Source organism: Perognathus longimembris, chromosome 5 (assembly GCF_023159225.1).
Source record: "Perognathus longimembris pacificus isolate PPM17 chromosome 5, ASM2315922v1, whole genome shotgun sequence".
NCBI lineage: Eukaryota > Metazoa > Chordata > Mammalia > Rodentia > Heteromyidae > Perognathus > Perognathus longimembris.
The window spans coordinates 1,130,917-1,143,662 of record NC_063165.1 but is presented as its reverse complement, the minus strand read 5'-3'; the positions used below and the strand labels follow the sequence as shown (position 1 = coordinate 1,143,662).

General features: G+C 51.7%; 1 protein-coding gene across 1 annotated transcript in view; it reads left to right on the top strand.

The window, feature by feature from the left end:
• Positions 1–12,746, top strand: part of Adarb1 (adenosine deaminase RNA specific B1) — a 108,143-nt gene that overhangs the window by 42,828 nt on the left and 52,569 nt on the right. The window contains exon 2 of the mRNA XM_048346091.1: positions 6,533–6,704. The gene's annotated coding sequence lies outside the window, so the exon portion shown is untranslated. The remainder of the gene's footprint in view (positions 1–6,532; positions 6,705–12,746) is intronic.

Genomic DNA, 12,746 nt, shown 5'->3' with positions numbered 1-12,746 from the left:
TGTTATGTAAGAGTGCTCCATAAACTTAAAAATAGTTGGGCAGTTTTGTGACACTTGCCTTGATCTTTACAAGTTGAATTTCCCAAACTTGACCCATGCATCTCCAAGAGATAAGATGTCATGACCTCAGCAAGCTGGGGGAAGGTGCTGTACTGTGTTCTGCAGGGAAGATGAGGTAGCCCTTAGCACTTGCAAGCTGTTGGATAATTATGGCTCGGAAACTAAACAGCCCAGATCAATCTAGCATGGAAGTGATAAAATGAAAGAAACACTGTGATTAAAAAAGCAAGAGTGGGCTGGGGATATAGCCTAGTGGCAAGAGTGCCTGCCTCGGATACACGAGGCCCTAGGTTCGATTCCCCAGCACCACATATACAGAAAACGGCCAGAAGCGGCGCTGTGGCTCAAGTGGCGGAGTGCTAGCCTTGAGCGGGAAGAAGCCAGGGACAGTGCTCAGGCCCTGAGTCCAAGGCCCAGGACTGGCCAAAAAAAAAAAAAAAAAAAAAAAAAAAAAAAGCAAGAGTGGTAGCAGCTAAAATTGTTATAAATTAGGTGTTCCTCCTCCTCCTCCTCCTCCTCCTCCTCCTGGTTAATTGGAGATTAGAATCTCAAAGACTTTTCTAACCAGGTAAGCTTTGAATCAAGATCCTCAGTTCTCAGCTTCCTTAAGTAGCTAGGATTACAAGTGTGAGCCACCAGTATCTGGCTTGCCTATGATTCTTTTTTTTTTTTTTTGCCTTTTTTTCCAGTCCTGGGGCTTGAACTCAGTGCCTGGGCACTGTCCCTGATCTTCTTTTTGCTCAAGGCTGGTAGTATTGTGCCACTTGAGCCACAGCACCACTTCCACCTTTTTCTGCTTATGTGGTACTGAGGAATCGAACCCAGGGCTTCATGCATGCTAAGCAAGCACTCTACCACTAAGGCACCTTCCCAGCTCCTTGCCTATGATTCTTATGTCTATGTTTATAAGAGAAGTTGGCCACTAATTTGTTTTTTAATTGCTCATAGGGCTTGAACTCAGAGCCTGGGCCTTGCCCCTGAGCTTTTTTACTCAAGGCTACTGCTCTACCACTGTGAGCCATAGCTCCACTTCTGGTTTCTAGGTGGTTAATTGAAGATAAGAGTCTCACCAACTTTCCTGTCCAGGATGGCTTCGAACTGCACTCCTCAGATCTCATCCTCCTGAGTATCTCAGCCTCGTGAGTAGATCTCAGCCTCCTGAGAAGCTAGGATTATAGGTGTGAACCACCAGTGCCCAGCAGCCACTAATTTTTAATATCTGGACCCTCTGTGACAGATTTTAGCTCCAGGCTTTCACAGGCCTCATACAGAGACTGGGAGGGATCCCCTTCTGTTTGCTCGCTGGAACAGTTTGTGTGGGGCCTATGTTTTCACTTCCTACCTCAGTGTCCCCACACTCCCTTCCTTTTCTCCCGCCTTCGTGGCTGCCTAGTCTCTCTCTAGGGCTACTCTGCTCCTGAAAGGTGTCCTCGCAGACCACCTCGGGTATGATTTGTTCTCAGGGTGAAGTATTGTGTGGGGTACAGAATTTCAGTGTCACCGCCCCACAGCCTGAGAATCCCCACCCACACTGCCTCTCAGGCACTTGGCCTCATTTCCCAGTGCCGTGTCCTGGTGTGTGGTTATTTCGTGCCTCGTGGAGGAGCAAGGAGGTGATTAAAGAGGTTTCTGTCACTAGTGACTAGAGGCTTTCCTTGTGTGGGCAGCTCTGCTTTCTGCATTGAAGGCCAAATATAGCGGTTTAACACATAAAACACTTAAGTTTTAGTATTTGTTGACTAACCTTACCAAGTGCTTTCAATCATACCATTACTGATGGAACCATCAAAACTGTTCTTTTGGAGTTCAGTTCAGAGTGCCTGAGAATTGGCACGTGGACCTGAGTCCCATGAGGGAGGGTGGTGAGAGGCTCAGGAGAAGCACTGGGTAGTGACCTCGGGGACTCACACCAGTCCTCACGTTTATTGTTTGTGTCTGTCCCCACCTGTCCAGGACTGTGGTTTGCAGGCTCTGCTACGAGTGTATCAGGGTGTCAGAGTTCTTCAGAGCAGAGTGCGAGGGTAGGTCTGTCTCCGTCCCTACCTCACCAGATCTGTGTGTCTACATCTACCTGTAGGGAGAGGAGAGGGGAGAAGTTAATGGGGGCTGGGGCTCCCACAGTCTGCCTACCTGCCTGTTGAGCTGGAGGCCTTGGGAGGCCAGAGTATAACTGAGTGCTAGTGAGAAGGCCCAAGGACAGGCGAGGGGAGAGACACTGAGTGCCAGTCCCAGGCACGAGGCGGTGAGGTTAGACATCCCGCTCAGACGGACAGGCAGGAACCAAGGACAAACTCCCTTCTCCCCGCCTCTGGTACTCCACTACCCACCGCTCAGCAAACAAACCGGACCTGCTGTGGAGTGAGCTCACAACCGGACAGCAGCGCCTCCTGCTGGAGTCGGAGCCCCCCACTTGTCCCATGTGCTGGCCGGGGGGACCTCCCCAGTAGGCAGACCCTGGGGGAGAGGCCACTTTCCTCTGCCCCCTGAGAGCTATGCGTCCTCATTTCCATACTCTGCACCCTGAGCTGCAGTGCTCCACCCCCAGTGAGCATGCTCCGGTGCCCGCTGGACCCGCACTCAGCCAGGGGAACAGCACTCGCGCTCACGCTGTCTTGCCCTGCCTCTGGGGCTGTCTCTGACTCACATCGGTATCTGTTTCTTTTCTCTCTTTCCTTCTGTCTCCATCTCTTCGCCGGTACACGCTGTCTGCACCTCTCTGTCTGTGGAAATGCAGAACTCACCCCTGGTGTTGGGAGCGTTGGAATCCTGTGGTAACAGTCACAGACAATACAGTGTTGTCACGGAGTAAAAGAAATGCACCTATTTAAGGAGTTGCTCTGATGTAGCCAACAAACTTTAATTTCTCACAAAACATGAGAGTACTGAAGGCTTGTAGAAGGGTTTTCTATCAGATCATAGAAATATTTCCAGTAGTTCACTATTTCATGTTAAAAAAAAATACGAGGAGAATTGACACTGTGGCTCAGTGGTAGACGCTTGCCTAGAAAGCACAAGGCCTTGGGTTCCATCTTCAGTTCTGCAAAAATTAATAAATAAAACATGAGAGTCTTAAAATATGAAACAGTCTGTAGAAACGTTTCATAGTGGCATAACTGACACAAACCTGAGCGCATTTGAAAGTGGCCATGTGACCGTGGTTGAGATGGCCGCAGTGGAAGGTGACCCCCTGTGCTCCCGTCCTGGCCGTCGGGCCGCCCCCGCCCCCGCCCCTCTGCCTTTCCCCAAGGCTGCGTCCATGGAGCCGCTTGGAATGGCCCATCGTGTTGGTGCCTCTCACATTGCTTGTCCACGTTGTATTTACCCATAATTCATTCTAAACTGTCTCTGGTATGAGGGAAAAGATCATTTGTTAAGAACATAAGATGCGTGTCGGTAGAACAGATGACACCCTGCAGACCAAAGTGCTGAAACCGAGGACAGGTCAGCCGAGAGAGCCCGACTGGCCACCCCAGTGTCACAGAAGGTGCTGGCTTAGTCGGGTCTTCAGAACTGGGGTGGGCCGGGTTTCCTGGCCTGTAGAGGACCCACTTACTCCAACTAGAACTTAGCCTGTTTAGGAGCCATTCCAGAGCTGTGGGTCTCTGGCCTCACAGGGCAAAGGTTCCGCTTCTTGCCCTTGAGAGGAAGGGTGATGGGAAGGAACCTCGCCCTTCCTGCCCTCCCGTGGGCAGTGCTCACAGACAGCCTCTCCCGCATGAGATTCCGAGTCTCTGTGTAAGGGTCCTTGCACTTAAGCGTGCAGCACAGTTCCCATGGCGACATCAGTTTTCCACGTGGCATGTAGAAGCCAGCGCTGGGTGGAGGAGCTGAGTCCTCACTGACAGCCGGTGTCTTGGGTGCACTTCCACTTCCCAGGTCAGGACGACGGAACCACGTACAACTCCGGCTTTCCTTCTCAGTTCCTCCTCCTGCTTATCGGAAATCCTTCCTGCCCCTTGGAAGTAGGGCTACCAGCCTGGGTTCACTTTTTTTCTGCTGCCGCTGGTCTCTAAGTCTTCTGCCAGCATGCTCTTCCAGAGTCCCCTGCTACCCCCCAGCCACCTCCCACTCAGCCACCTCCCACCCCACCCCCGCCCCAGCTCCTGGCCCCCACGCCCCACCTCCCACCCCCTACTCCATAGACACGAGGGTGTGGATCTTCTTCACATCTTTTTGTGGCCTTCTGCCCGCCCTCACGCTTGTGGCACCTGGACGGTCCCCCTTGGTATTTCTGTCTCTGTGGAGACAGGTCTTTGCAGAGGTCTTCGCGAGGAAGGTGTCCCTTCCTTGACCCCCTGAGCTGCATTTCTCCCTCTTGGTGCTGGGGACTTACAGTCCCTGACACTGCCAGTTCCCAGCTCACTAATGCCAGCTACTCTCAAAAGCTAGGGAGGTTGCTTCTTTTGTTTCTGTTTTCTTTGCCGGTCCTGGGGCTTGGACTCAGGGCCTGAGCACTGTCCCTGGCTTCTTTTTGCTCAAGGCTAGCACTCTGCCACTTGAGCCACAGCGCCTCTTCTGGCCTTTTCTATATATGTGGTGCTGAGGAATCGAACCCAGGGCTTATGTATAGGAGGCGAGCACTCTTGCCACTAGGCCACATTCCCAGCCCCCCAGGGAGGTTGCTTCTGTGTTGGGAGGCGTCCCCTTCCCTTTGCACATTGCCCTGAGAACATCCTGCCTGCCCTGTGCCCCGGGGTAAGAGCTGCAGGGTTGTGACAGGACCTTACCACTTACCTCCACACCTGGGGAATGGCGTTGGTTTCATGCCTTAGAAATGACAGTACTTAGTGTTTGGCAGAGCAAGACCCTAATTTCCGTCTAATTAAATTGCAATGATAAATATCACTTTAAGAGGAAATGCAGTTGCTTTGTTTAATCAGTAAGATCATCACTGGCACAGCAAATCCATCAAGTGCCCTGAGTGAAATTTTTATGCTGCGTGTACTGTGCTGCTGTGGGTGTGAATCAAGTGTGCGGGCTCCCGGGTGGCCCTCGCCTCAGTGGCATTCCCCGCTGTGGACGCACAGGCTCCTGCAAGGGCTGTCATGCTGTGGTTAGGAGGGCTCGTGAGACTCTAAGCGGCTACCAGGCAGATCCCCGGAGGGTACCGGGCAGTGGGCCCACTGTCCTCCCTTCCCGCTGGTTCGTCTTGCTCTGTCCACCCCACATGGAACTGGGGATACCTGCACGGGCAGCAGGCGCACAGCTCTGCTGGGTTCTCTCCCTTGCCTCCTGGGATGTCACGGTCTTTTCCTTAGTGCTGTTCTCTTGCTCAGCTTGTCTCTGTGAGGAAGGTCGAGCCCGGAGCGGCTCTTCTGGTCCAGCTCCCTCATAGCCGGCATAGTGGCACTGAGCACGAGTGGTGGGAAGGTAGCAGGAAGCTCGTTCTCAGTGCATCACAGTCCAGCTAGCAGACCAGCTGATGCAGCCCCCAGAGAGGGCCCAGAAGCAGGTGGGGGCCCAGCTTCTTGGAGGGCTGCAGCAGTGGGAGGGAGGGAGGAAGGAGACGTGAGGACTGCAGAGCCAGTAGCTGAGCCATGTTCCGATACTCCTGGGCCTTGTTCTTGGCTTTATCCTCCCAGGGCCAATCCATACTGCCCCCCACCCCCCACTTGGCTAGTAGCAGTCTGTAGGGGAGCAGCCCCAAGTCTACTGGTATTAAGGAAGTGTCCTTAACCACTCATTTGTCAAAGACTGCCAATCGGTGGAAATGAACCAGAGCTGGCATTCTGCAGCCCTTGGCCTCCAGTGGTAGGGTGGGCACTGGCTGAGCAAAGGCTAGGTGTGTGTGTTTCTGCTCTCTACCATCACGTACACATGGAGAGGTGCATCTTATTGTGAAGAGGATAAATATGTGTGAGATTTTGCCTAGGACCTCTTTCCTTTATGGAGGCATGGTGCCTGTCTATGCTGGTCTGCTGGGCTAGTGTGAGCTGGTGTGTGAGCTGGCGTGTGTAGCCATGGCGGGCACCTGCCCGTGGCCAGCAGGTGGAACAAAGGCTGACTGGCCACTGTGTGACCCCTTTAAAATTGGTGTGAACATGTTTAAAATTGTGTCAACTGGTATTTAGGAGGAGGACACTGAGTTTGGCTTGCTAGGACTGGGCGTGACAGCACCGAGGAGGCAAGAGGGCTCAGGGCCATCCTGAGCTCTCCAGTGAGACCTTGTCTCAAAAAAGCCTTTACTAAAGAGCTCACTTCTATACAACAGTGATACTCACTTCACAGTAGGCTGGGTATCAGCCTTATGACTTGGGTGGGAGGGGAGTAGGGGAAGGGGTAAGTGGGAGAAAATGAGGGCTGGGGTAACACTGTCTAAAAACAAATGTAATAATTACCTTACGTAACTGTTAACCCCTGTCCAATAAAGACAAAAACTTAAAAATTAATTAGTAGAATGCTAAAAATAATTTGAAAAGAGCTCACTTCTGAAATGCGAAATGTCAAGTAACCAAATCCTTTTCTTACACAGAATGGAGTCTGCCGAGCTGCGCGTGGAGAGCTCCAGGTGTGCTTGGGAGAAGTATCATCCAGGTGGATCGTACTTATTTTAGTTCTACTGCGCTGTGCGATCTCAGTTTTACTCACCCAGAGGAGCTTTGCCTCAGGATCAGAGCAAAAATATAAACTCAAGAAATTTCAAGGTAAGCACAAGCCTGTAAGAATCGGATAAAATCTGATGGCTACAAATTCCAGGTCTGGTGGTACATGCCAGTAATCCTAGCACAATCACGGCAGGGGCGGATCTCTAGTTTGACTGAGTGAGCTACATAGCAAGACCTTATCTTAAAAAAATAAAAAAAGACTTTCTTGGTCTAAGCTGCTTAATTAAGTCTTGTGGATTGCCTTTTACATACATTTCATTGAATGATGTCCAGATTACTGGTTGTCATCATAACTGGTTACTCTTAGTTCATTCATATCTTGCTGTGGCCTCAGATCCCTTGGGAACCCCTCTAGGCACCCCACTGGATGCCTGTCAGCTCCGGCTTCAGCTGCAGGGGAGAGGTCAGCACTTTGTTAGGCACAAGGTGATTTTACCCAGCGGTTGCCGTTCTGTTGCGGCGATTACAAGGGAATTTCATTAGTGCTAAGTTTTGGCAACTAGGGCATGAGTCAGCATCATGGCCTAATTCTAGACTGCCCAAATCGACATTTCCAAGGAAATGTCTTCTTGAGTTTGGAGGTAAAGAGGGAAGACATGGAGTGTGGCCTTCGGAACGCTGTGTGCCCTGGGCTCCAGCAAGGCCCTGATACACGCCTAGACCTCTGACCCTCTTCACTAACAGCGACTGCCTGTGCCGTCCATCCGCAGCTCCAGAGCTTCCAGGCATCCAGGGCAGGGCTGGCCTGCACCATAGCCTGAGGAGCCTTGGGTGGCATTTAGAGCTAAGAGGACAGGTGAGGCCCCCAGGGACATAAATGTGTATGCAGGGGAGCAGCCAGGAGGCCCCGGAGGTCACTGTGTTCGGGGAGCACTGATGTACCTACCTCTGACTCCTGGGTTTTGAGTTCATGTGAGAAAAGGCCCTACTTATCATTTCTTTGCCTTTAAATGTCACTGAGTAACTGGTCCCCACTTGGACTTGTCCTAGTGTGGGAAGGTCAAGGTCAAGGTCATTTCTACTATCGCTGTGCCAGGTGGAGTTTCGTATTTGGCTATGACCCTTCTTTCTGTGACACGAAGTCAGTTTCTCGGTAACCAAAGTTTACTGGAAGACACAGGATCCCAGAGCCACAGCGGGCCCTGGAAGACATATGGTTCCACGTTGCAGTGTGGAGTGTAATTTATGACTGCCTATTTTTAACCTGCCACAGAAGTAAAGCATTGCATTAATTATGCCTAGTATGTGAAGTAGCAAGTATTTTTATATAAGGTAAACATGCACTAGAGAAATGAATTATGTATAATCCTTTGCACAAATGAATTGTTCTTAAAGGCATAGAAGCATGTGCTGAGAAAGCAGAGATCAAGGGCTGGAGCAGCAGTGTTAAGGCATTGTGGAGCATGTCTCCCCCTGCTGGTTATGTGGGGTAAATGCTAGCTGCACTATAGAAATGACTGCTTTTCTTCTATACAAGGAGAACGAATTCTGACAGCAGGTAGTTTGGGACTTTATTCTTTTCCTTCTTCAGGCTCTAAAGCATGAAGTGAGCCTAGAAGATTTGGGGTAAATATGTCAATATTAAGGGAAGAAGTTTGTTGACCTGCTGATTTCCTCACGTGGGCTCTCCCTGGCCGTGTTGGCTCTGTGTGTAGACTGGCTGGCTCACCCCGCTGCCTCAGCCTCTTCCTTGAGAAGGCTGATGTTGCTTGTGTCTTCACACCCGGATGCTCTCCTGAGGCAGAACACCATGGGTGACACCGGGCCGTCCTAACAGTGTTCACCCTGAGTGAGTGACTAGACCCAAGGGAGATTTGCCTCTGGTTTACACCCCGAGGCATTTGCCAGACATTGGTCATTGCCTCTGTATACCACATATTCTCTTGAAGCAAACCCAGAACTTTTCATTTTAAAATGAAGTTCAAAGAAGATACTACCTTATGTAATTATAGCCATATAATTTAAAGTATGCTCAGATGTAGTGAAAAGAGAAATTTAAAAATGCATAAACATACCTTTTAAGCCAGGTGCTTGTAATCCCAGCTATTCTGAAGTCTGAGATCTGATTTGAAGCCGGCCCAGCCAGGAAAGTCTGTGAGACTCTTATCTCCAGTTACCACCCCCACTCCCACCCCAAGCCAGAAGTAGAGCTGTGGCTCAAGTAGCACAGCACTAGCTCTGAGGAAAAAAATGCTTAGGGACAGAACCCTAGCCCTGAGTTCAAGCCCCAGGACCAGTACAAAACCAAAAAAAAAAACAACCCTTTCAGTCACATGGAAACACAAGAACCCTGAAATTGGCAGCATTGTCTGCTGAGTGGCTGCCAACACAGCTACATGTGCACCCAGCAGGAGGAGAGAATTGAGAGGTGGTGCGTGGCCAGGGCCCCCCACAGAAGAAATGGGTACAGTTTCCCCTTACATGGTGCTTACGCCCTGCAAACCAGGTGTACGTAAAGCATCACTGTGCTTGTGTGTCAGACAGTCAAATCATACACAGAATTCACTGTGCTTGTGTGCAAAATACACCACCTTGCTTGTGTGTCAAACAGTCAGATCATGCACAAAAATGTCTTGGTGCTTGTGTATAAAAAGGCAGGTCATACACATGCTTGTGTGTTAAATAATTAAGCCATGAACAGAACGTCACCATGCTTATGTGTCAGACCTCGTTGTACTTGTGTGTCGAGCAGCCAGATTATGCATAGAATGTCACCAGGCTTGTGTGTGAAATGTAGTCGGGCCACATACAGAATGTCACTGTGTTTGTGTGTACAACAGTCAGATCATGCGCAGAATGTCACTGTACTTGTGCATAAAACATGTCACCACGCCTGTGTGCAAAATGAGGCCAGGTCTGGGCTCACTCACTGTGGACAGCCACTTTACCAGTGGGAAGCCCCTTAGTGCAGGACATGGCCCTGCCGTCCCAGAAGTGTGAGGGGGTGTGAGGGTCGGATTACTGCCCACCAAGCTCCTTTACCTGCTGCAGCTGCAGCTGCCGCAGCTCTCAGCACAGTGCGGCCACCTGAACAGCGCAGGGTCCTCTTGAGGAGAAGTATGCAGAGGAGGAGGAGGCCCATGTCAACAGCAGCTGTGTCTCCAGGGGCTGGTGGAGAGATTTGGGGTCGCCGAGAGGAGGTGATGGAAGAGAGAGGGGTGGCTAGGGAGGGAGGCGCCACAGGGAGCTCCTCTGTGGTGTTGTCAGCTTCTGGTGTTCAACTGCCCAGTTGAGGCCCTGGGATGACATTGGGATGTGCTCCCGTCCCTGTGTGCGTTTCCTCAACAACTACAGACAGCCTTTGCCGTCTTCAAAGCGGTGGGAGGGTCTCTCGGGTCTTTCCTTTGCTGCCGAGTCCCTAGGGCTGGCAGCTTGTGGGTGGCTTCAGGGTCAACACTGGATGCTGGAAAGCCCATGACCAAGGTGGGATTAGAGAGTTGGGGCTTACAAGGACCATTTGGGAGGTGAGGAGGCAGCTGCCAGGGTGCCAGCAAGGGACACAGTCCCCCTGTGCCCACCACGAGGCAAGCTAGTAGATGCACAATTTATAATCTGACATCAGACACCAGTGGCTCAATTGCGGCTACCCGGAAGGCAGGGGCTAGGAGGCTGAAATCCCAGGCCAGGCTGGGCAAAAAGTTTGTGAGATACCTCATCTCAACCCAGCTGGGTGCCGCAAGAAGTGTAGCTAGGGAAGATTGTTGTCCGGGCTGGTTGGGGTATGAAGTACGACCCTATCTCAAAAGGTTGGAGGAGTGGCCCAAGCCGTAGAGCGCCTGCGTAGCAAGCCCGGAGCTCACACGTCCAGTACTGTCAAGTCCATCGCCATTATCATCTGAGTAAAACTTGGTCTAAGCAGTCAGGTTTGGTGTGTTCTAAGTGGGCGGAGTCCAGCGCTGCCTGTGTGGCTTTCAGTTCTCTAGAGTGCCCGTTACCTGCAGAAGGGCAGCACGAAGAGAAAAGCTCAGTGGGCATGGGGCTGGGCAGTGCTGGGCGGAACGCTCCCCGGCATTCCTCCTTGCTGTTCCGGCTGTGGCCATTCAGAGGAGAGGCCGCGGTGCCCTGGAGACCACGTGTCAAGGGAAGTGGGAAGACCAAGCTGTGGGCTCAGGAGAACCTGTGCTTATTCTTCCGTGTAGGGGCGTGTGGAGACACATCGGTGAGCTGGGCACAGCGCTGGGATCCTCATCCCAGGAGCCCCTGGTGACACCTGCTGCTGCTGGCTAGGGTGGAAAGCTCGGAAGTCATCAGACTCCAACTGCTTCCACCTGTGACAGCCATGCCCAGGGGGCTGCCTGCCATGCAGCTGTCGCTTGCCCTTCCTTGGTCTCTGGCCAGGGTAACTGTGGCCTGAGTGATTGCAGGGCTCAAGGGACTGTGTGGCCCGGCCTGGAGCAGCCCTTGATGGGATCCTCCATTGTTTCGTGGGGTAGTTGTGATTTTGTGGCCCGTTTGGGGGGGGGGGGGAGGTGGTGGCTGTGTCCAGTGCTGGCATGCAGCCGCACCATGGAGTGGACAGGGCCAGCACGCTCTCAGCACATGCACCGTGCATACGCATGTCTGGTGGTCCTGGGCAGGGATGCAGGCTGGTTGGGGAAAGGATCAGGACAGGCCAACTTCGTGGCTGTGGGGTGGGGCCCAGGCCTGGAGGCTGAGCAGGTGTTTTCCAGGCAGACAGCTGGGCTGGAAGGCTGGGGCTGGTGAGCCAGGAAGGATGAGAGTAGGGGCTGGCAGGGCAGGGCTTGTGGGGGTGCCAGACTTGTGTGTAGCTCATGTTTATCTGGGTGGCACCTTCGGATTGGACACATCACGTAATTTGGGGGGCATTTGACAAAAGCAAGCCCACAGCCCTGCCCTCCTCAGAGGCCTTGCTGGTTGTCTCAGTGAGCTCTAGATGTTTCGCTTTGGTGGAGCTGGAGTTAGTGTACGGCAGTGGCAGAGACCTGGCAGGCTGAGCACAGGAAGGGCTGTTCCTCAGGGAGTCTGCCTCATACCCTCACACCGTCCCTACTGCCCAACTCCTGCCAGCTTGTCCTGCGCATCATCACAGTATAAGGTTTTATTTTCTCTGGCACACCACGGTCTGTGCAAGTAGCATTTTCACTTAGTAAAATCACCCTCGACTGGAGGTACTGTACCTCTGGTACAGTGTGACGCATCCTGACAGACGTGCAGCCACCCCCTGCCTTGATGAGGTGGCGAGCGCACATCCATCCACCCAAGCCAAGCTCCTCTGCCTCCCAGTCGCTGCCGCCTGTCGCTGAGCATGCAGGGCTTGGGTGGGGAGGAGCTCGCCAGCCCCACGAAGCTGGCTGCCCTGCGGGTCCTTGGAGTGGCACTGTCCAGACAGCAGGTGGCGCTGTAGGATCAACTTGGAAGACCAGGGTAGCTAGTTAGCTGTGAAGTGGTTGGATTCATTCAGCCAAGTTGTGGCCCCGGTAGAGGACCCAGGAGGTATGGGAGGAGTACTTAATGCACTTGACCTGGGGAGGGTCACAAGTGGTGACCCTCAAGTGGTGTGGTTACATGTCTTATGCGTTTACTGTAACAGATTGTGTCTGTGGATACAGAAGAGGGACTTCCAGTTCCCAAAACCTGTTCTTACTTAGACAGCTGCCACTCCACCTGTACATTTGGCATGGATATAGTTTTACACTTCTACTGTAGCTTATATTTCAAATAGGTAACAAGTTAAAATTTAAGAAAAGCTTGCCAGTAGTATCTACTTCTAAATAAGTAGCAATTTTAGTAAGTAGATGAACCAAAATTCATGTGTGTTTCATTCATAGTGAGGATGGGTGACATAGAAGGAGTTGTGGTTTCAGTACCTAAGCTTTATCTATTTATTTTATTAGTGTACACTCATTGTACAGAGGGGTTTCATTGTGACATTTCTATAGATGTGTAAAATGTACTTGGGTCAGATTCACCCCCTCTACTATGCTCCCATAATCCTCCTTTTACCCCCTTCCAAATAATATTTGATCTGATTCACCCCCCTACTATATGTCCTTAACCTTCCTCTCATCCCATTCAGTGGTTAATAGGTTTTGTTACACAGTGCTATAATCTGTGTGTGTG